A 24617-nucleotide genomic window follows, 5' to 3' on the forward strand; every position below is an offset into this window, starting at 1 on the left:
GACTGTTGGTACCAGAGTGTGGCTATACACTAAGTATGTACCCAGATGGGTTCATCCCTCCAAACTCTCTCCACGATACATCAGACCTTTCAAGATCTTGTCTAAGATCTATCCAGTGGCCTTCCATCTACACTTACCTGAGAGGTTGCGTAGAGTACATCTGTTGTTTCATGCCTCTCTTATACGTACATTGGTTCCTTATCCATACTCCAGACAGAAGATGAGGAACAGCAGTAGCGTTATTCCAGACGCAGAAGATTATGAAGTTTCCCACATTTGCGATTCATGGTATCGCAGAGGAGTCCTGCAATATCTGGTGAGTTGGAAGGGGTACCCACAGTCCGTAAAATTCCTGGGAGCCAAGTTCTTATGTCAATGCACCCACACTCATCCGACGATTCTACAGACTTCATCCTGGGAACCTCCATTTATAGAAGGTGGCATATTGTCACTATTTCACTGTTCTGACATTTGTGGAGAAGTAGGACTAGCCACCATTAGTACATTGTCACATAATTTCAAAAATGGGATGCACGCCCTAGTCTTTTCCAAGATGGCCACCATCAAAGGAATACGTTTGTCATCGAATCGCAACGGCGGTGCGTTGCAACCCATACCCTTCATCTCTGGGTAAGACGCTCACCCTCTTGTTGTTATCCCCACTTGCTGTACTTTCCTCTTCCAGCTTCCTCCTGCAAGCCCCTCTACTGTTTTCCTTTCTGCCAGCGTGTGCTTACCTGCTATTGCCGCTTACTGCTTGCTTGAGGTCAGATATCCCAGCCTATGCTTACCTGATATTGCCGCTTACTGGTTGCTTGCTGTCCGATACTCCAGCTTGTGCTGACCTGCTATTTTAATTTTGTCTATGGTATCCGCTCTTCCTGTTAAACCCTCCTTTGGACCAGCCAGTGCTCCCAAGCCTCCAGCTAAATGCTCACAGGTGGAGATTCTTCAGGTTTTTTTGTGCCTTTGGCTTTTTCTCCTTTTCTTGGGTGTTCCTGGGAGTCAGCCTCTTGTCCAGGCTGTTTACAGGCAGCCATAGTGGCTACTCCCCGTGGTAGGCAATACCTCTACAAGGAGCGCAGGACATCAAAGAAGAAGAAGTCGTTTCAAACAGACTCATCCCGCATACCTCTTCTGAAGGTTCAGGTGAGGATCAAGAACGGCTGGTTGACACTGATTCACTTCAGTCCCTCTATAGGTTCCCTATGTGTTTTCATGGGTTCTTGTAGTTAGTTGCAATAAAGCATATGCAAGCTTGATCCACATATATTCTGCAACTTGTATTTTCGCTTTGGCAAAAGAACTAAAGAAAAGGTTCTTAGCGTAATGTAAATGGATCCGTCCTCCAACTACAGGAGTTATAAGCATGTTTTTCATGTTTATAAGGAATCCATCAAGTGCATGTCTGTATGGCTTCATAAATGGATGCATATTTGCTTCATGAGTAACGCGGCTATGCCGTGATGTCACTAATCATGTCATCAATATCTGGCTTTATTGTCAGTTTATCTGATCCATTGATGAGACCTCTGTCTCCTCGAAACCATCAACTGGATATGGTTTGAATGGTTGTCTGAGAGAATATCTCTTGTCATATCTCTGATACATTGGTGCAGTCAGTGACTGGCCCAACAGCAAGTTACACCTTTCATTCTTCATCCTGCGAGTTGACAGTCGCATAGGGGTCATAAGGACCAATCCAGGGACCCTCTCGTCAATCCTCCCTCTGATCGACTTGTCGACCACACCGCCAGCCTTGTTCACCTTCAGCTTTGGGAGCCAGATCTTTGTCACACGATCATCCAAGCTCCATGTCACATAACTGCAGTCTCCTCCAGGGTTTCACCAAACCCATTTTCCTATATAGTCTTTGGTGTCATAGGGATACTCAAACAACACTCCAGCCGGAAACAGAGGACAGTCTGTTTATCTGTTCTTTCAGTGTATCTGGAGCTTTTATTATTTTGTCGTCATTTGCTTCCAAATCTACTAGCATTTTCATCCCTATAGTTTTTTCAGTCGTCTTTCGGTATTGTGTGATGCATATTCTGATAACACAGAAGGTCAGTAATATTAACACTAGTGCTGCTTTCAACACCTTCAAACTGACGGCCATCCATGTAAGTACCAATAAGAAGATATATGAAAGCCAACATTCATCTGTTCCTGCAGCATTCGTCTCTACCTCCATTTTGGCATGCATCTCTGATAATCTGGTAACCGCCTCAGTGAGTGTGCCATTGTCTGCATCATTTGCTGGAATGAAGGTACAGCAAGAAGACCCGATCTTGGCGCAAACTCCTCCTTCCAAGGCTATAAGTAAATCTAGCACACACCTATTCTGTAACGCCATTTAACTCACTGCTCGGAGCCCTTCTTTGATTGCGTTGAACCCCCTGATGGTCAAACTTATTGTCTGTATCTGCTCCCACCTCTTAATCTGGAGCCATTTTACATTTCTGTTACCCTGCTCTGCTGGAATGATGAATGCAAAGAATAGTTCTGTTCTGCTAAACAGTCTATGCTCTGCTGGTATTGCATCCAGGGACTCCTCCATTTTTTATGATACATAGTTTCCCCTCTTCACTCGTTTCATCTCTACAGAGCTCTTCTTTCTTTTGCTAGAGTCCATCTTGGGGAATACATCCACTTTGATATCCATCTGGAGTACTACCAATGCTGGTGTATTCAGATTCACCAGTGAGCACTTCCCCCTCCCCCAGTTAGGTGGCAGCTTCACGTATGATTTCGATCATCAGCAGGCCCAATAGTGGCCATCAATATCGCTGTTCTAACCTTCATACCTGGACCTTTCACAGTCTGCTTACATTCCTTGTTTTCGCCAATCATTACAGGACCATCATTCTGGAAGCATAATGGTGCTCCTTTGATTGGTATTATGGGCATTGGCCCAGCCTCGTTCACCACTCGTTAGCAACTTCGCACTTGCTTCCCATTCTTACAGGCATTTGTTGTTTTCCTTTTGTACTATTCACACTGGAACCATTAGGAGAGCAGGTGTCATGCTCCCCACCACTCCATGTTTCCATCCGTCAGCTGTGTATACTTGTCCATACACCAGTACCTTTGGTCTTTCCCAGCATCCTGGTTCTCCTCCTACTTCTACTGGCCCCTTTTGGGACATGGCAACTTCTTTTGTGTCACTACACTTATTTCTCCTTTTTCTGGACCTTCCATTATTTATTCTATGGTCTTATCTTTCTTCTAGTAATCATCTGTCATTTCTTGAGTCTTTATATAGTTATCTTTGCATGGAAATGTAAAAGTCTTTTTGGACATCCATCTCAAGGTAGCACATTTCCCTTGAAATATTCCTGTTGTGGTGCACAATGATAAGTACATAAGGCATTGTGCTCTTGGTGCTGGGATTTCAGTTGCCACAAATGTTCTGGAGGCACTCATGGCATAGGGGATGAGAGAAAAGACATAACAGCTCTCTCCAGTGATTTGTTTTCCTACTTTAGTCATGTGTTTATATCACATGTTATTAGATACCCGGGCCAAATCAGTTAGATATGAATCAACCTTACTTAAATCTAAGTCTGCACTGCGCCTACTTCTTACTGGTGTGGCAGTGCTTATCGCCTTACCTGATATGGTGGCCACAGCTTACTGGGTTGGGGTTACATTAGTATGGGTCACAGCTCATGCATCTACCAAAAACAATGTTTTCATAAGGATGAGGGTAAAGGGGTAGAGCCAACAGAAGGCACAAAATGTCACAATCACACTTTTAATAATGGTACCCATTACTTACTCCTCCTGAATTGCCTCAGAAATACATGATTATGTTGGTAATATATGTTAGATCAAGCACTATGGGTGTAGTGTTGTGCAAGTGCAACGAAAAATAGTCGCTCCCATACAATACAGATTCTGGTCTCAGTAAGCACTTCAATGACAGATGGGTTTCTGCGATTAAGTCGTGGATACATTGGGGCCAAATAAAGCAGAAAGGCATGGAAAAATAGACCAGGAGGCAACCTTCTCTCTGATTCTGATTGTATAGCGTATTGCACAAAATAGTCCTGGAAAGTTAGGGGCTTCTGGGAAATCATGGAACTCAGGAATAACAGTCGCTTCTTTCACAATGAGCTATGTGTAAGAAAAAGACAGTGTACCTAATCTGGATGTATGAAAGTCCTTTCCCAAGCTCTCTTGCTCTAGAGTTTGTAAGTCTTTGCTGCAAATCTTCTGTTTGTCTTTCTCTTGATTTGGTATTTGTTTCTTCCCCTTGCCTCAAATAGCCCCGTCTTCTAAGTGGCTGGGAGAGGTCTCTGCCCCAACAGGGTTTCACATCTCCAATGTAGTTCCAGGCCAGCTTCGCTCGTATCTTCACTGTTTGATCGCTTGCTTCCTCCACGTCTTGGGGCAAGAAAACCTGGGCTTGTATCAGATACGCACTAAGTTCCTTAAGAGCACTGAATCCCCAGGGTAAGCTGTGGGGATGATAAGCGATGTTCGCTTGTCTCTGGAATGTCGACCTCTTCGTTTTTCTTTGAACACTCCCGTCATGCCTGCAGTTGGAGAGAAATAAAAGACTCACTAGCCATTAAAGAAGCTACATATTCATGCATCTCAGTACCGAGAATACTTAACACAGACTTGGCATCGATCAACACCATAGTGGGAGGAGCCAGGGGGAGTTGCATGCACCATCCGGTTACCACCTCATGTGGCGTTAACTGGTGGTCGGACAGGCTGGTTGCGCAAGGGAAACAGGGTTAAGGGAAGACAGTGCAGCCAACTCCTATTTAGAGTGGCCTTTATCTTTGCAATTTTTATTTTTAGTAGGAAGTTAAGGCATTCACACCCCCCATTATTTGTGGGTGATAAGGACAAGAAAACATATGCTGTATCCCCAGTAAAGTTGTTATGTGCTGAAATACTTCATTAGCAAAGTGAGGGCAATTTTCAGACCACAGGGAAAACTTCACTAACCAGTAACCTTGCCTCTCTAAGGGCACTGGGGGGTGAACAGGGACAGGCCTAGATACATCGGGAAAATGGGCACACAACCACTATCATATAGCGGTAACCCTGAAATACTTGGAGCATGTCTACGTAATATATGTGGAGATGTTGAAAGGGACCTGGTGGACAAGGTATGGCTCCTCTCACTACCCTCAGGGTATGCCCCACAGTGAAACACTTGCAGGTAACACAACTATCTACAAAGGCAATCACATGTTCAGCTAAATTGAGACAAAACCACTCTTCGCCAATGTGAGCAGTAAGTACATCCTTCCGCATGTCGGTCGAATGGTGTAGTTGTGCGAATGCAAGCTGTAATAACAACAGTGCCATCACCAGCTTGCCTGTACTTTCCTGTCGGCAAAGGACATCTGATTGAGATATAGAGCACCCCCTTCTCATCAATAATTCCTTTTCTTCCCATGGTGCACTTCCCTGCAACTCCATTATCTGTGTCACTGGTAATGCACTATACCCGTCCTGTAACACCATTGTATGCACACAAATACATGTGAGATGGAGTATCAAAATCTGCAATGTCAACAAAATATGCTGCACATTTCGCTTCTGCCGCTTCGTTGCTCCTGGAGATGGGGTACTTCCCTATCATGTGGGCTTGGCACTTCACAACTGCTCTGTCTGCTGGGAGTTGAAGCGCCTCTATGAATCGGCCCAATAGGGGTGCATGCTGCACTGGCATGCCCGCAGCACATCAGAAGCCCCTCCTCTGTCATTGTGACGACCCAGAGTGTACTATAGACATCACGGAGGCGGAGTCCGAATAAACTGTCACTTTCTGGTCTTTGCTATGTTCTAATGCCAATATAATAGCCACTAATTCTGCTGCCTGCGCTGAAAAATGGGACAGTAACTGTGCACTTGCTACTACTTCAGTTGTCCCCTTTGTCTTTATTTTTACTACCGCTGTCCCAGTATGTTTTGCCCCTTTGATCTGGTCTATTGTCGAAGAACCATCAATGTACAGCACTTCTCCCCCCTTAAGTTGTTTTTCCTTTACTTTTGGAAGATCATCATACTTCTCCATGTATGTGGTGCAGTTTTGCATGTAGTCTCCCTCCTCTACTGGCTCTGCTACAAATGTGGCTGGGGTTATAGTCCTGCATCTTAATATGTTTATGGCTGGATCCGATAGTATTACCCCGTACCCTGAAGCCTTCTGTGTGGTCAAGGTACACTTGGGCCGTTCGAGTATTGCAAAGGGAGCATGCTCCACGAAAAGGGTGGTACTGCACCCCATTGCAATACTCGCTGACTTCTCTACTGCAAACGCAGGAGAAGCCAGTGCTTGCTCACAAGGGAAATGTCCTGTCATTACTGGGTATAATTTCCCACTAAAGTATGCCAATGGTTCGTGCCCTAAAGTAGTCTTCTGTGTCAGTACCACGGTCATCACTACTCAATTGGAGTGTGAGAACAAATACATTTTGCCTTGATAATCTGGTATCCCTAACACGGGAGCTGTGCATATTGCTTTTTTCAGTTCCTCAAAGGCATGTGTCATCTCTTCTGTCCATTGCAGTGTGCCCGCCCCTCTTTGTGCTTCTTTGAGTGCACTTACCAATGGTCTCGTGTATGTGCTGTAGTCAAATACCCAAGCTCTGCAATAGTTACAGAGATCTGAAAACTGCTGCATCTGTCTCACTGTCGTAGGTTTCGGCGTCCTACAGATTGCCTCTGCCCTTTCTGGTGTCACTCTCCGCCCCTCCTGCGAGATCAGCTGTACAATATACAGCACCGCCTTTTGGCAATACTGCAATTTCACCTTATCTACCTTGTACCCTTTCTCTGCTAATACTGTAAACATGTGTACTTAGTAGGGGTGTACCGAATTGTTAATTTACTATTTCGCCGAAACGGAACAGTGAGCCGAATAGTTGTTTTTTTGAGTTAACATGCTCTGGAACATTATAAACAACATTTCAATTAATACAATATGGAAGCATGCTATTGTATGAGTATTCATGTTTATTAATTGGACATATATACCTCAGTAAGCTTATTCAAAAGAAATAAACAGATTTGTAGCGGTTTGTGGCTGGTGAGTGCTGCCTCACTACTTTTGTTCCTTTATATTACATTAGCTCCTTATTATTCTGTCCCTCTGTATTGAGATATTAGCTACACTTGACATGGCTGTGTCAGTTGCTGCCATCCAGCGAAATCGTAGAGCTCGTCTTAATGCCCTCGCAGCAGACAACCTCCAAGTTAGTGACATAACTTTGACAGATGGGCTCGGAAGCAACGAGATAAAGGAGCCACGGCAGACTTGGAATCTGACCCAGGCTGACCTAAGTGGTACAGCCACTGTTGCTGCACCGGATAATGAGCCTTCCTTGCAATGTCCTACTATTCATGGGACATATAGTAACCCTAACCCATGTATAAAAACCACAGGTGATAAACTGAAATGTTGCATGTAAAATACATGATCACTAGAGAAACACTCCACAGAAATTTCGGATGTGATCTCTGAACAAAATCTTGATGCTTTATTCCTCACGGAAACCTGGAAGAATAAGGCAACACATCACGCTATGGCAATGGCTACGCCAACAGACTATTCCTCTCTCCATAGTGATCAAGTGATCAGGAGGAGGGTGGGAGGGGGGGGGTTGCAGCTCTCTTTAAACAAACACAGAGGTTTTATACCTCTAGCATTCCAGATATTGACAATTGTGAGGCAATTCTATTAAAACCTAATATTAACCCTACAAATTCTCTGAGTACACTATGACTATATTGTCCACCCAGACCAACACTTATGTTCGAAGAACAGCTTATGGCTCTTAGAGGCAGCACCTCAAAAGACACTACTGCTTTCATTATTTTAGGTGATTTTAATTTGTGGGAAAATAATCCATTGGATCAAGAAGCCCTGGCTCTGAGGATGTCTCTAGAATCTATTGGTTTTACACAGCTGGTCTTATCCGCTACCCATAGTGGGGACAATACTTTGGACTGGCTCTTAATAAAAAATCTGAAAACAACAGTTACCTCACTTGAACATTGTGTTTGGTAAAACCATTCATGTGTGTACTTTGAATTGTATCTGCCCCCTTTACGGAACACACTCATGAGTGGTACCAGACCACTGGTGCTATCTCGAAATTGTAGGAAAGTGACCAGCGAGGCTTTCAGAGCTCAAGTGATACCATTGTTACACTCATTAGAAAACCCTATATCACTTGAAGAGTACATTGATTCTTTTAGAAATGCTACAAACCAAGCATTTCACTCCTTATCCCCTTTAAAACCTGCCAAAATGAATAGGACCGTTGGTCATAATAAATGGTTCTCCTCGGATATCTTGCAAGCCAGAGGAGCCAAATGTAAGGCTGAGCGTTGCTGGCGAAAACATCCAACGATGGAATTGGCTACCTCTTACAAACAGGCAGCAAAATTATATAAGCAGGAAAAGTTTAAAGCCAAGGCAAAGAACCTAAATGAGAGAGTGGAACAAGCAACATCCAAACGCAAGGAATTATTTAAGGTCCTGCAGGAGTTAAAGCGGTCACCAGCGAAAATTATGATACCGGAAGACAATGCCTGGTGTCAAGTCATTAATGATGGTTTTATTAAAAAAACAACGAAGCACCAGCAGGCTATTAGAGACCAAGTAAACACGATTTATGCTGTTAAAACTCTTGGGAACCCATCCAGCACACTTCAGCAGGACTGCCCTACGCTATTCTCATTTAAAGAGGTGTCTGAGAAAGATATCCTGGACGTTATTCATAGCATGTAAAGGTTTATAGTCATTGCATCGAATGCAATAGCATCGAATGCCATACCAGAGGAAAAAAACATGAAAAAAAGCATTTAATGCATTTTTTTCATGTTTCTTTTTAATGGGGTGCCCCCCATGCCCCCTTTTTTTAACCTTTAAAAGCCATTTTAATAAAACGAAACCTTTTACCTTTAAAAAAAGCATTCAATGCTTTTTTTAATGCTTTTTTCTATGGTATGGCATTCAATGCTATTTCATTCAATGCAATGACCAGATACCCATGAAATCCATCTCTTTTAAAGGGGATATTTTCCCGGCCTCCTTGTTTAAGGATTTTGCGGAAACGCTAGCCCCCAGGGTCACCCAGTTTGTGAACCGCTCTTTTAGTGAGACTATGTCCCTGAGAATATAAAAGAGGCCTGGATAACCCTACTATTAAAAAAGTAAAATCTTGACCCCACTGTTCCGGAAAATTATAGGCCGATCACTAATGTGCAGTTTATATTAAAAGTGATTGACAAGATCGCCTATACGCAATACCAGAAGTTCGTAGAGAGCAATGACATCCTGGCCTCCGAACAGTCGAGTTTCCAAGCTAATCACAGTACTGAGACCGCGCTTTTGGATTTACAATCCAATATTGCCAATATTATTGAGAAAGGTAATGCAGCATTACTCTTATTGTTGGACTTCTCTTCAGCTTTTGATTTGATTGACCATACGTTATTGGTGAACAGATTAGTTGAGGTAGGGAAATGTACCCTGCATACTGCCAATTGGTTTAAGTCATTTCTAGGTCCTAGAATGGCTACAGTGCTCAAAGTAACTGCTTCCTTGTAAAAATCACCTTTGATTTGTGGAGTGCCACAGGGCTCATGCCTGTCTCCAATACTTTTTAATATTTTCTCGAAATCCCTATGTGACATGCTCATAAGTATGTGTGTCCGGTTTACCAACTATGCCGATGACACCCAGATAGTTTTGGAGCTATCTGGTGTATACAAGGACGATGTTCTTAGAGTCAATGGGGTGTTTGAAACCATACAAACAGGGATGGCGGTCAACTCTCTAGCTCTTTACGAGGAAAACACTGAGTTGTTGATTGTACGCACTCAACAGAAATGAAAAAGGCTGGATGACCAGTATGCATGTCTCAAGATAAATGGGAATGATATAATAGTGTTTGAACATTTAAAAAGCCTAGGAGTCTTTTTTGACTCCCATTTATCTTTTAAGAGGCACATTTCATACTTGAAACCAACATGTGCCTTCTACACAAATTTACTCTGGCAAATTCGTCTGTACCTGTCTGAAGCAAACAGAGCTATGATTGCTGTTGCAATCATAAATACAAAATTGGATTACTGCAACAGCCTTTTGATAGGTACATCTAAGATAAATATAAAAAAGTTGCAAATAATTCAGAACAGAGCAGTTCGGGCAGTCTATGGACTGAGTCGACACTCGAAGATTTCAACTGCCAGGAGGAAGCTACACTGGCTCCCTCTGGAACAGCCAATAAAATTCAAAGGGTCAGTTCTGGTGTATGAATGCGTAACAGGCAATGCACCCCGTTATCTTGCCAACACGATCAAAGGAGTGTCTGTGAGAAGGCCCTTTGTTCCAATGGCAATCAGCTATTGTACCAGCCGTGAGTTTCCCTCAAGAGGATTGGCAGTGCCAGTTTTAATATCTTGTCACCTACCATTTAGAACCCTTTCCCCCCGGACCTCAAGAGCTGTATGTCCAACGCTTTATTCAAAGAAATAGCTGAAGACATTGCTGTTCGATGAAGGGATGGCTTAGCTATATTCTCTGGTTGTCTGAATCATACTGGATTTTTTTCCCCCAATGACTGATTACCTCTTCTTTATGTTATATGTCTATTTATGTCTATGTGAGCGTCTTGAGGCCTATGGGCAAAATGGCGCTATACAAAAAACAATATAGATAGATAGATAGATAGATAGATAGATAGATAGATAGATAGATAGATAGATAGATAGATAGATAGATAGGAGCCATTACATTCACCAGCTTTGGCAAGCATAATATAGCACCCTCGCATTTACCAGCTATACACTCCAAGTAGCAACCTCCCACCTAAAGGTTTCCCTGAAAAGTACATTCCTGCCCCTCTCCTTAGCAACGCCCATAGTACTCACCAGATTTGTAGGCCCTAGACAGTGATTTGCATCAAGGTGAAATGGCAAGCTGGTCTCAGCTGTGTGATTTCTTGGTTGGTGCTGTGTCTTTTCAGGGTAGTTGCGAGACTAAAATAAAGGATAATGTGCTTAATGGTGAGAGCAGGGTACGCCAATGATTGGCACAAACAGTCAAACACACATCTACTTTCTGCCTATTGCCCCAGTGTCACAGCACTTTGCTTCATGTCCCCCAGCACACCACAATATTTCAGAGGGTCTCACAGCACCTGCCCTTATACTCCTAAGATATAACATTTCTACAAAAACCTCCCCTTTTGTAGAACCTCATTTTTTAAACAGTGTCACACAACACAAAAGGGATGAATTGCATTGCCACCTGTGGGCCTCTTTTTCATTGGTGCCAAGACAAATTTTAGCTCCATGCCAGAAGCAAAAATGGGAGCGTGCAGGGGGACAAATATAATATATGGTGTGGCTGGGGCCCATGCCGCTCCCGGACAGTGGAGCGGCCCCCTTCATCATAAAGTACATGTCGGGCAAATCAATATATAGTGAGGCTGCAGGTGTGCTGAACAACACAGCGGCCTTACCAGGCTCGGACTGGCCTATAGGGCAATGCCCGAACAAAACTTAACTGGTGGTATGTCATGGCTGGTCCTGTGTCAGCTGGTCTGATTCCGTTGGCATAAGAAGCGAGGGATGGGAACAGTTCTTCCCTTCCCACACTTCCTATTTCCTATTTCAACAGACAGGGGCTGCTACCTTTGTAGTCAAGCTGCAGTAGCCAATAAGCAAACAGCTTATTTGGCTTCTGCAGCCTAGCCTCTACCAAACTTCCTATCATTGGCTGTCATCTCCCAAACAGGGAGAAGACCACTAATCATAGAAAGTGAACTTCAGCTTCAAGTCACTATGGCAGAAACTATTCTGCCGAAGCCGTATAGCTATATTTCAGCTGAACTTCAGCCGAATAGTGACTCAAAGCCGAAGTTGGGTACATCCCTAGTATTGAGTCATTTCTGCACTGTATTTATGACTTGCTGCAAATTGTAATGGGCCTCATCACGAGTTGGGCCGTATCCCGGCGGGATTCCCACTGGGATACTGCCCAGGCTAATAGCGTTACTGCCAACTGGTCCGGCGCTATTGGTGCCGGATCATGGGTTGGGTGGTAACTGGAATTGCCCATTCCTCATTGGGTCCATTGGACCCAACGGTTGATTTTTTTGGGCAGGCCCTTAAATGCAGCGGTAATAGGTAATATTACCGCTGCATTTAAGGGTTACCGGCCAACTCGTGATAAGGCCGAATGTCATCATCGTACTGTATGATGGTGCCCTCCAATTGTACGTTGCCTAGATCCATCTGGAGAACCCTATTGAATATGGAAGGTGACTCACAGTACACTTGTGGGAGTCTAGTGTGTTTCCACTTCCAGTTTCCATGTAGAAAGGAAGTCAGGTCCTGTGACTCTGTGTCAAGTGGTATAGAGAAGAAAGCATTCTTCAAATCTATTACCATGAAGTGGGTAGCTTCCGTGGGAATGCAACACAAAACGGTTGGTGGATTTGGAACTAAAGGAAATTTTGCCTCTACAATCTCGTTCAAAGGGCGCAAATCCAATATAAAATGCCATGACCCCCCTGTTGCCTTTTTCACGGGGTACACTGCGATATTGCACTGTGATTTTGATGGTACCAGAATGCCCTGTTTCACTAATGCTACAATTGTCTTATAGATGCCCTCATCTGCCTCTCTCGACAAGGGATACTCTTCTGCCTTTGGTGGAATCACCTCTGGTTTAAGTTGTATCTTTACTGCCCCTACCCCACATCATAGGAACTTGTGGTCCATAAGACACTGGGTACCTTTCCCAAGTCTTCCTCGAGAAATGGCGATGGTGCTTTCTGCAACATAGCCATTCTCTGTGGTACTTCGCTTTAGTGTATTCCCATCCAATATGTAATGCTGATGTCAAACACTAATTCATGATCTGATCGATCATCCTGGAACAGTTCTTCATCATTCATGTCAGTCAACCTGTACCCTTCCCCCACTGCAATCACTGTCCTCCAGGATCGTCCTGTGTCATCTGTCCCATGCAATGTTATCCTTTCTTTCCCCACTATCACTGCCTCAAGTTCTATTGGGACCACGTTCCCCTCAGGCTCATCTAATGGAATTTCTGCCTTGAATATATACTCATTGGGTAATGGCCATAGCTTTCCCTGGATCCCTGGAAGCCATGCTATCAATGCATCTACCCCATGTTGGAACAGTTCAATATCCACTGGCACCCCCCTCTGTACCGTGTGCCCACAATATGCCTGGATCATCTCCCTTACATTCATGCAATGAATTCCTGGTGTTGAACACACTATACCCTTGTCTGTAAATGAGATGGTCATATTGAGCGTATTCATTTTGTCTTTTCCCATTATGCTCACTGGCGTCTGTCGGAAATACAATAGTGGCAAAGCTAAGTCATGCTGCCCTATGAAGAGTGAGAGTTTGTCTGTAAAAGGAACCAGGTCCGTCGCCCCAGAGAATCCCTGCATATTCATGGCATTGCTGGACATTGGGTATATCCCATCCCTGATACAGGATCTAGTCGCCCCATGTCCACGAGAAAGGAAAAAGTCTTGTCACCTATCATGACTCCTATACGTGGTTCCACTGACGGATTGGGTGTAACCGATAGGATTAAACACATCAGGTCTATCTGCGGGTTGTCCTATTGTGGATATAATGACATCGATGTCCCTGTGAATGGGTTGCCCCCCACAAACGTGCCCCCCAAATTCCGAATGGGAGTCAATCCCATTGAGCCTGTGAGTGTTGGTGTCCCAGCATCCTATTGTGCTGCTTGTGGGGGCTGCATGTGTCCCTACATCTGCGGTGCAGGTGGTGCATATGGGTATGGCTGTACAGGTCCCTCTATTTGTGGTGCCTGAGATGTAGGCTGATATGCTTGCATGGATGCTTATAAGGTCTGTGACTGTCACTGTGTTTGATCCTGGGGATAATAGTCAGTTTGTTCTGCTTGGTGCAGCATTCCCCCATTCTGTGGCATCCCCCTGCTTCTGCACACTCGAGAGATGTGCCCTATCTGTCTACACACCCAGCATTGTGGTGGCACCCCATTGGTCTCTGACAGCCCCCCTTAATCCCTTCTGGTCCTTGCTGCATTTGATGTCTATACCCACTTCCCCTTGGTGCTCCTCCGCTCCCTTTAAACCCTTGGTGCAAGACTCCCCACCCCGCGAAGCTTCCTACCGTGGGTGGCTTTCTGTACTCTGCATGTGTCGCACCTGCTCCTGTTCGCTGGTTAACACTGCCCCTTCCATTGTATATTTTTATATTTTTTTCTGCACTAGCTTTGCTTCCTCCTGCTTTCTGTCCTCGTTCTTGCTCAGGTAACCCCTAACACAATACATGATAAAATAATCCCACTGTTTTGTCCCACAGTTTGCACGTCTCCAGCCTCCATTTCTCTTGAATATATTGAAGTGGATCTCGTCCGCCCGCATTTTGCGTGCCAAGATCGGGCAAATGTCTGAGGCATCTTGATATTGTATCCTTAGAGGTTGCCACAAGGCCGCTCGACAATTATTGAACGGCGAACCATCGTGCGCTGTGTTCTGTACTGTTACTCCGGGGGACCCGCTCTTTTCCATACATCATCTGCAACATTGCCAAGAATTGCTCAGGGCAAGCTCTTCATGTCACTCACCCACTGCTAATGTTGTCCCTGCTGTGAGTCTCTCTAGCTCATTTATCCACTTCCCAGCCCCTGCAGTCAACAAAGGTAACTTACATCTTAAATTGCATTTGTCCATCTGCTGCCATGGTATATATTGATGTCACCCTGCTCCCTTCTCTAAAAGTGGGCACTCTGTCAGCCCTATCCCTCTGCCTTGCCTTCCCATGTCTTTGGTGGCGGTGAACGCCCTGGTCATCTCTCCTTTCTGGCAAATCTCTAAGCTCCTGTGCATATGGGGTAATATCGTCTGTGCTGTGCAATATACCTTTTGGATTCTACAGCCAACCCCCTTTGTCTTCCCTCAGTCCATCCATGTCTTTGTTCTCTCCCCATACTTAGCCTCTATCTGAGCTGGCTCCTTGGGAGCGGCGAGAGGGTCCCTCCTCTTCGTCGTCCTCACTCTCCAATAAATAGTCATCGGACACTGTGTCCCCATCAAATACTGTCAATGTCCTCCCGAAAACTAAGACTCCTCAATACTGCATTTCCCTGATGCCTGCCTCCCCATTGACCTACACTTCTGTGCTCCCCCCTCATGGAGAGATTGATCTCGTCTTTGTCTATCCTGCTGCTTTTCCCGCTTCTGTCTCGTTCTCTCCTCAGTTGCGTCTTTTTTTCCTCATCGTCACTAAAACGTGCCAAACCCATCTTTACTTGTGCCGCCCTTAAGGTGCGCCCCCTCTTCTTCTTTGCGTCATCGCTCCTTAAGGAGTCGCTCAACTTCTAACTTCTTCTTATCCTTCTTTATTTGCACCTTTGGCTGACTCACACCCTGACCGAGCCCTTTCTAACCTATACTGCTCTATCTCTGACACTCTTGATGTACTTGCTCCTGTCATGAGTATCCATCTCAAGTGCAAATCCAAGTGCAACTCTTTGTATGCCTCAGACCTTGTCACCCTTAAACGCAAGTGTAGGGTGGCTGAGAGGAAGTGGAGGGCAACAGGTACACCCTTCGACAAACTGGCCTGCCGCCTTCTCCAAAGAGAGCGTACATCCAAGCCCGCGTCTCTGCAGCATCTAACAACAACTCAGCGAAACTATTTGAAATCTGCAAGGAGATGGCCAATCTGGCTGCGGTTTATAGTCATAGTTTCGAATCAAAAGATTCGAAAAACAAAAAGTTTTGAAACAAAAGTTTTGAAAACAAAAGTTGGACATGCTATGTTTAACATGCAAAGTGCATTTCTTTCTAAACCAATCGGCCGACAACAGTCATGGATTGGTTTCAATTGAAATGCACTTTTACATGTTAAAAGTATCATTTCAATGTTTTTTTTTTTGGTAACGTTGAAACGTTAGATGGAGCTGTCCAGTGCTGTAATTTCAGCACTGGACAGCTCCTTGTAACTTTTCAAAGTTTTTGTGCAAATTGGCATATAAATGCTTTTTTTAAACTTTGAAACATTACATGGAGCTGTCCAGTGCGGTAATTTCAGCACTGGACAGCTCCATTTAATGTTTCAAGGTTTTAGTGTATATTGAGAAGGTTCGCCCCCAGCCCCCAACCCCCATGTCACCCTCCCAGCCCCCAACCCTAACCCAAGCCCCAACCCTAACGCTAACACAAGTTTCGAAAGGCAAACTTTTGAATTATTTTCAAACAAATTGTCATTCGAAAGAGTGGAATTTCGAAAAAAATATTTGAAAGTTTGCCTTTCGAAACTTTGTATTAAAAAAAATGACTGGGCACCTCCTGCTGCAGTCTCTACTAATCCTGTCCTCTCCCAGGCCCTGTGCACGTCCCTGGCTTCTCATTTCATCACTAAAACTCAGGACATCCTGTCCACCCTCTCCCTCCTCCTCTCCATCCTCCTACTCCTCTTCTGGCCCCTTTGTGGCCGCCTCTCCTCCTCCCTTCGCCTCCTTTCCTTTGTTCACCCCCGATGACGTTTCTAGACAAGTCCGATCTATGAAAGTCTCATCAAAACAGGTTCTTCCCTGTTCTTCCCAAACCATATTGACACCCTCTCTCCAGCCTTGTTCGATTTCTGTGATCACTCTTTAGTCACTGGAACCTTCCCCTCCTCTCTGAAGCACTCCTTTATGCACCCCCTGTCAAGGAGTCCCCCCCCTTCTCACCTGAGTTCGATCTTTGCTGGATTTCTTGATCGATGCCTTCTTGCGGACGGATCGAGTCTTGAATAAGGCTGCACGAGTCTCTTCCGACTTCAGCGTGTCCGGGAAATTTACAGAGTGCGCTACTAGCACACGAGTCCAGGAATCAAGAAAGGAAGGAAAGGGACTAGGAATGGGGTAGTCTGGAAGAAGCAAGGGAAACAATACCGCGAGCTACGGAGCACACGTCTGGTCGCTACTTCGCAATAGCATTGAGACGCGCGGAGCCACGGGAGGCGTGGTCTATAAATAGAACACGCTACGTCCAAGGCGTAGAGCGAGGAAGATGTTTCACAGTGGACGGCCATGTTGGGAGTACAAGGGAGTGTAAGCCCCGTTGAGACAAGGACCAGGAAGTCCAAAAGGGGCGTTTTCTGTAGTTCATGACAGCATGCCTCCTCCGAAGACCCGTTCCTCTGGGTTTGCCCGGGTGTATAAGGTGAAATCTTCTGAGCAGTCGAGGGACCTTGAGATTAGAAAGTGGTTCCCAGGTTCTTTCACTAGGAGGATATCCTTTCCATTCAACCAGGTATTGAAGCTGACCCCGTTTATACCTGGAGCCACATATTCGGGATTCTTCATATTCCAATTGGTTGTCGACCAGCAGAGGAGGAGGTCGGCAGGATTTCCGGGAGGATTGGCTGTAGGGTTTTAATAAGGATGTGTGAAATACTGGGTGAATTTTCTTCCAGGAGTCTTGGAGTCTGATCCGGTATGAAACTGGATTGATAATTTCCTTGATGGGAAATGGACCATAGTACCGAGGGGCCAACTTGTTTGGCCGTAGATGTCGGGGTAGTAATTTCGAGGACAACCAGACTTGATCACCAATTGCATAAGAAGGACCTGGTCTTCTTTTCGAATCTGCATACCGCTTAGTCTGTGTTGTGGCCCTCTCTAAATTTTCTTTGGCCTACTGGTGTACGTTGATGAGGGTTTCTATCCAGGAGTCGACAGAAGGTAATGGTGTAGGATGAGGGAGAACAGAGGGTAGAACCGATGGATGGAAACCTTGGCTACATTAAAAGGGACTGGTCTTAAGTGCTGAATGATCGGAATTGTTGTAGGCGAATTCAGCCACGGGTATCAGGAGCGACCAGTCATCCTGAACCTTGGTGGTGAAACATCGAAACATCGAAGATACTGCTCCAGGGTCTGATTAGCACGTTGGTTTGGGGATGATAAGGGCGCGTTGGATTCCCAAAATGCGACAGAGATGTTTCCAGAATTGAGAGACGTATTGAGGTCCTCAATCAGATATGATCTTGGAAGGAAGTCCATGTAAACGGAATATGTGTTCCAGGAAGATTCCAGCAAGCTCGGACGAGGATGGTAGCTTACACAGGGGTGTAAAATGAGCCATATGAGTGAACAAGTCTATGGTAACCATGATGGTCGTGTATCCTCTGGAAGGTGGTAATTCCACAATGAAGTCTGTAGCAATGAATTCCCATGGCCTTGTTGGCAGTGTAGGTTGCAGTAGAAGACCGGCCGGTCTCTTGTTATCATGTTTATTTTGACTGCAGATAGTACAAGCTTTGATGTACTGCTGTACGTTGGTCTTCATTCCAGGCCACCAAAACTGTCTTTGTATGAGACGGAGGGTGTTGGTTATGCCACGATGTCCGGAGTGAAGGGTATCATGACAGTGGTTTATTATTCTTTGTTGTAATTTCTGTGTAGGAATGACCAGTGCATTGTCCTTGAATAAATATCCTTCCTTAACTCTTAGGTTCCATGGATTCTTCCTTGAAATATCCTTCCAGAGGTCAGAGGATTGGGTTTGCACTCGAATTTCTTCCAGGAGGTTGACTGCTTGAGCTACAAAGATCGTGTGGGGAAACATCTTAGGATAGGCCCTGTCTTCAGTAGCTACATAGTCAGGACGTTGAGATAAGGCGTCAGCAATCAGGTTTTGTGATCCAGGAACATGAGTGATTTGGGACTGGTACTGGACAAAGAAGTAGGCCCAACGCACTGACGATTGTTCCTGCACTCCAACGACTGTAGAATTTGAAGATTCCGATGGTCCGTGCGGACCTGAACTGGATATCTAGCACCCAGAAGTAGATGTCGCCATTCAGTGAAGGCTTGGTGGATGGCTAACAGTTCCTTTTCCTGGACAGAGTATTGTGTCTCATTGGGAGTCAGGGTTTGTGAGAGGAAAGCAATGGGGTGTTCCAGTTTATCCTCAAGTTCCTGCTTCAAGACCGCTCCTATGGTGTAGTTAGAGACATCCGTTTCCACTAGGAATGGCCGATTTATGTCGGGTTGGGCCAAGATGGGGGCTTGCGTGAACTCTGTCTTTAAATGTTGGAATGCCTTATCTTTTTGTGTAGACCAGATAAAGGGGGTGTCTTTCTTCAAGAGGGCAACGATCGGCTGAACGATCTCGGAAAAGGTAGAAATGAACTTCCGGTAGAAGTTGGCAAGCCCCAGGAAGGATTGAACTTGTTTCACGGACGTGGGAGCGGGCCATGCCAGTATGGCCTTTACCTTTGAAGGGTCCATACCAATTCCTTCTGGGCTAAGGATGAATCCTAGGTAGTGAACAGAAGTAACGTGAAACAAGCATTTTTCGGGTTTGGCTAAAAGTTTGTGTTCACAGAGTCGTTGTAATACTGCCTTTACATGTTCTTCATGCTTTAGAGGATCCTTGGAAAAGATCAATATGTCATCCAGATAGACAATGACGAAGAGGAATAATATGTCAGAAAACACCCTAGCCATAAAACGTTAAAAAACTGCGGGGGCATTAGCTAGTCCAAAGGGCATGACTGATATTCATAGTGACCAAAGGGTGTTCTAAAGGCTGTTTTCCATTTGTGTCCTTCCCGGACACAGATCAAATAATAGGCACCCCGGAGATCCAACTTCGTGAATATTACGGCGCCTCTCACAGCTTCCAGGATATCCGAGATCAGGGGCAGTGGGTACCGATCTTTGAGGGTGCATTGATTTAAGCTACGATAGTCGAGGCAAGGTCTGAGTTCCTTGTTGTCCTTCTTGGGAACAAAGAACAACGAAGTACCCGCTGCAGATTTTGAGGGTCTTATGGTGCCGTTTTCAAGGTTGGTATCCAGGTATTCTCAGAGGGCCTTTTTCTCTGGTTCAGAAAGGATGAACATTCTGCCGAAGGCAATCACTGCTGAGGGATCTGTATCTATGGCACAGTCTTCAGGTCTGTGAGGGGCTAAGGCATGGACTATGGCAGTTGAAAATACATCAGCATATCTCTGATAGGCCTCTGGGACTTGTATGATATTGGAAACCATGAGTGGTGTTTGCTGGTCTCTTAGTGGTTCTTTAGAGGGTGTCGAAGAGGGATCCAGGAATAGACAGTGGGACATACAAAACTCTGAGCCTAGGAATAGTGATCCTGCTGTCCAATTGATATACGGAGTGTGCTTCTGTAACCAGGGCATACCCAATACCATGGGGTAATGAGCTGACTTAATGATGTCGAATGTAATCCGCTCTTGATGATGGTTTATGGAAAGCTGAATCTCTTTTGTCTGCAGGCTTATGGGTCCTGAAGTGAGGGGTCTTCCGTCGAATGCTTCCACCGGCTGCATGGTGCTTCGTGTCTCGTACGGAATATGATGACTAACAACCCAGTCTTGATCAATGAAAATTCCCATAGCTCCGCAGTCTAACAAGGCCAGAATGGGATAGGTCTTATTCTTGGAGGGCGACAGGAAGGTGTCAAGGAGTTCCCCCCTTCTCACCTGAATCCGTTCTTTACCGGTGTTGTTGGAGGCTGCCTTCTTTCAGATGGATTGGGTTTTGAAGAAGGCGGCCCGTGTCTCTGCCGAATCCAGAATGAGTTCAGTTTTCCAGGAGGTCGAATCCTGGAATCCAGGAGGCAAGGTAAGTTTGCTAGAACTAGAATCCAGGAGGAAGAAGAAAGGGGGGGGGGTTCGAGGAAGGGATAGCAGAGTGGAAAGGAGAAGAACCGCGAGCTACGGAGCACACTTCTGGTTGCTAATCGCTACAGCATTGAGATGCGCGAAGCCACCAAAGGCGTGGTCTAGAAATAGAGAAGGGTTACGTCCAACGCATGGAGCAAGAAAGGAATGCATTGGACGGCCATATTGGAGGTATTAGTTTGTTTAAGTCCGTTGTGACAAGGACCATGAGGCCCAAAAGGGGCGCACCCTGCTATTCATGACAGAAGGCCTGCAGTATCACCAAATTGTTTTGTCCAGGAGAGTTCAAGGATGGAATTGATGTGGAGCAAACATCTCTCTCCCGAAGCTCTGCGCCATCTAGGATCGGGAGCTGGCGTTTCCCGAACGCCGAGGAGGGGCTAGAGGAATCTCCCTAACCAAGTGTTTGCCTGAGGCACAATACATGCACAACCCGGTATGACTCCTTCTCATCCTTTCTTGCGGGGATATAGGTCCACGGAAGGCTCCTATCTGCATGGGTTCTGGTTCAGAGACTGAGCCTGGGTTTGTGTCTGTCTTGGTGGTACTCTCAAAGGACAGCTTTGGAGGATTACCTTTGGATTTCTTCTTCTCTGCCTTCCTTTCCTGGATACGGAATTCTATTTGCATGGCAAGGTCCATTAGTGCCTGGAATGAGTTTGGGCGAGCCACTCTGGCCAACTCATCCTTAATCTCCTCATTCAGTCCTCTCCTGAAACTCCAATCAGCTTCCTTGACTAATTGCTTCAATCGGGTAACATAGGTGAGCATATCCTGGGATCCTTGCTGAAAGTCTAACAGGCGTTCCTGGGCACTATAGACCTGCTCTGGACGGTCAAACATGGGCTTAAGGGCTTGTATAAAGCCATCATAGTCATCTAGGAGAGCACCGCCGGAAGTAACGAGGGGAATAGCCCAGGTTAAGGCTTTTCCTGAAAGGTGGGAAATTATGAACCCCACCTTAGCCCTAGGAGTTGAAAAGTAGTATGGCTTAAAAGTAAAGTGGACCAAACATGAATCCAGGAATCCGCGAAGGGTTTTTGCCGACCCATCGTATTTGTCCACTATGCCGCCCAGCAACACACTTTCTTTTGTGGGAGAATCATGGGATAGAACTAATTGTTTGAGAGCAGCGTTTTCCGCCTTTAGATTCTGCACCTCGGTTGATAGCTCTTGCATGCCACGCATCAGGTCCTGGACGGCCGCTTCCATGTCCATATCGAGTTCGGTCGGGTGGCGTCTCAAACTGTCAAGGAGTTCCCCCTTTCTCACCTGAGTTCGATCTTTGCTGGATTTCTTGATCGATGCCTTCTTGCAGACGGATTGAGTCTTGAATAAGGCTGCACAAGTCTCTTCCGACTGCAGCGTGCGTTCAAAGTTCCGGGATGCAAAGATCCAGGAATCCGGGAAATTTACAGAGTGCGCTACTAGCACACGAGTCCAAGAATCAAGAAAGGAAGGAAAGGGACTAGGAATGGGTTTGGCTGGAAAGAAGCAAGGGAAACAATACCGCGAGCTACGGAGCACACGTCTGGTCTATAAATAGAACATGCTACGTCCAAGGTGTAGAGCGAGGAAGATGTTTCACAGTGGACGGCCATGTTGGGAGTACAAGGGAGTGTGAGCCCCGTTGAGACAAGGACCAGGAAGTCCAAAAGGGGCGTGTTCTGTAGTTCATGACACCCCCTTCTTAAGAAACCTTCTGCGGATCCCTTCTATCCGACCAACTCTCGCCCGATGTCCATTTCTCCTTTCCTGGGCAAACTCCTCGAAAAGCTGGCCATCTCCCAGCTTAATCTTCACACTGAATCTGGTGGTTGTCTCTATGACCATCAGTTTGGCTTCAGAGCAGCCAGAAGAATGAAAACTACTCTCCTGAACATCCGTTAAGACCTGCTCTCAAACCTCGATTCTAACCTTCCTTCTATCCTCATCCTCCTTTCACTTTCCTCTGCTTTCGATGCGGTCAACCATGCCATCCTGCTCAACCGGCTCCGTGATAACCTGGGTATCCCGGATCAGGTCCTGGCCTGTCTGACCTCCTTTATCACTGATCGACCCTCCAAGGTCCAACTGCAGTCCTTCCTCTCCTCTATCGCTCTTTCTACCTGTGGTGTTCCCCAGGGGTCTAATCTTTCTCCCTGGTTGTCCAACCAATACCTGGCACCTCATGCCCACCACATAGCCACCCTTTGTTCCAACTCCAGTTCTGTGCGGATGACAATCAGCTCTCCTTCAGGCTCCCCTCAGCCGCTTCTACTCATCTCATTGCAGACAGGAGTGGTGTACCACCAATGATCTCTGCCTTAATGCCAGTAAAACAGACTGAATTCCTCCTCATCAGAACACCAGCACCCTCCTTTCCTCTCACTCTCTGGCCACCCACCCTAGGCCCTCTTCCTTTTCCTAGCTGTGAGGCTAGAACCTTGGGCCATTCCTCGACTCCACACTCGCCTTCTCTCCTCACATCTCTGACGTCTCTAACTACCAGCTGTACCTCCTCAGAGGTATTCTTTCCTTCCTCACTTTCCCCTAGAATCTCACTGTCTCCAGAGCTCTGGTTCTCTCTAGACTGGACTACTGCAACAGCCTCTTTCTGAATCTTCCTGCCTCCACTATCCGTCCTCCACAACTCATCCAGAACAGGACTGTGAGTCTTGTCCTTGGCTTCAAGCACAGGGATCGTATCTCTCCAGCTCTGAAATCTCTTCACTGGCTCCCAGTGGTGGCAAGGATCAACTTCAAGACCCCTTGACATTTTCCACAAGGCTTTCTGGGGCCTGGGACCACACTACCTCCAACTCTGTCTTCCTAAATATCTGCCTTCTCGAGCTCTACGCTCTTCCACCAGCAACTCTCTGAGGTTCAGTCGCTTTTCCTAGCAAAGAGTTGGGGGCAGATCCCTTTCTTTGGCTGGGTCCACACTCTGGAACAGCCTCTCTGCCTCTCGGAAACCTGAGCACAACCATCTCCGTTTCCAGAAGCAACTCAAAACCTTTCTCTTTGCTTCTGCCTTCTCTCTTCCTCTCCCTTGCTGATCACCTGTCTGTTCCATGCACTGGTCACCCTCTGAATTCGGGACAGGTCCCTGTCTGTCCAGCTGCAATCCTGCACTGCCTCTTGGCTCCCCTGCACCTGTGATCTGCATCTGTAACTCTGCAGTCCCCTCCCTTGCACTTATCTGCCACCTGCATGCCGCACTTATGATTACCTGCACTTGCCACCAGTTGGCTGCACTCTTGTTTTGTCCTTTGTCTCGCATTCTCCATACTCCCCCTACCCTCAGCACTTCTCCCCTTCCCCCTTCCCTGCTCTTGCGTGATCTGAATGACAAAGCCTAGTAAGATTGTTGTTTTGTCCTCCTTTCTGTTTCCCTCTCCTTGTCTTGTCACACCTGGAAACACTTGTGTACCGGCACGTTATAAATGCCATATGATATCATATCACTTGCATTTCCTTTTCTTATTCTGCCATTCTTTTTTGCCATGTCCTCAAGCTCTCTCTGTCTTCTCGCTTCCCACTCCTCTCGCGCTTCTACCTTCTGTTTCTCTATGCACAGCTTTTCATTCTCATCCTTCTCTTCCCTTTTCATGTCTTTCTACTTCCTCCATTATTATTGCGCATCCTCTCACCTCTTCTGCGTCCTTGTTACTTGCTACTTCTCTGCTCGTGCATCCTGTTTCTCCTGCAACCTTATCGTCCAATTAAATAATATCTGGCCGCCTACCCATTCATTTGGGAATACCGGCTCTTGCCCCTCAAGACTCCCCCCTTCACCAGGTCATTTTGGCTTCACCTCACCTGGATCTCGCTGCGCTTCTTGCTTTCGCCACCTGCGCTCTGCATTCCCTTGGTCTCCTGTTCGGTCACCCTCTGCCCCTCCCTCTTGTTAT

General features: G+C 46.0%; 1 long non-coding RNA gene across 1 annotated transcript in view; it reads right to left on the reverse strand.

Annotated features, from left to right (window-relative positions):
* Positions 1 to 3743: 3743 nt before the first annotated feature.
* Positions 3744 to 24617, reverse strand: part of LOC138448197 (uncharacterized) — a 176497-nt gene continuing 155623 nt past the window's right edge. The window contains exons 4-5 of the long non-coding RNA XR_011260057.1: positions 10912 to 11019; positions 3744 to 4541 (exon numbers count right to left, since the gene is read on the reverse strand). This is a non-coding gene — a long non-coding RNA (uncharacterized lncRNA). The remainder of the gene's footprint in view (positions 4542 to 10911; positions 11020 to 24617) is intronic.

This window comes from Ambystoma mexicanum, chromosome 1p, assembly GCF_040938575.1.
Source record: "Ambystoma mexicanum isolate Mex_15411 chromosome 1p, UKY_AmexF1_1, whole genome shotgun sequence".
Lineage (NCBI taxonomy): Eukaryota > Metazoa > Chordata > Amphibia > Caudata > Ambystomatidae > Ambystoma > Ambystoma mexicanum.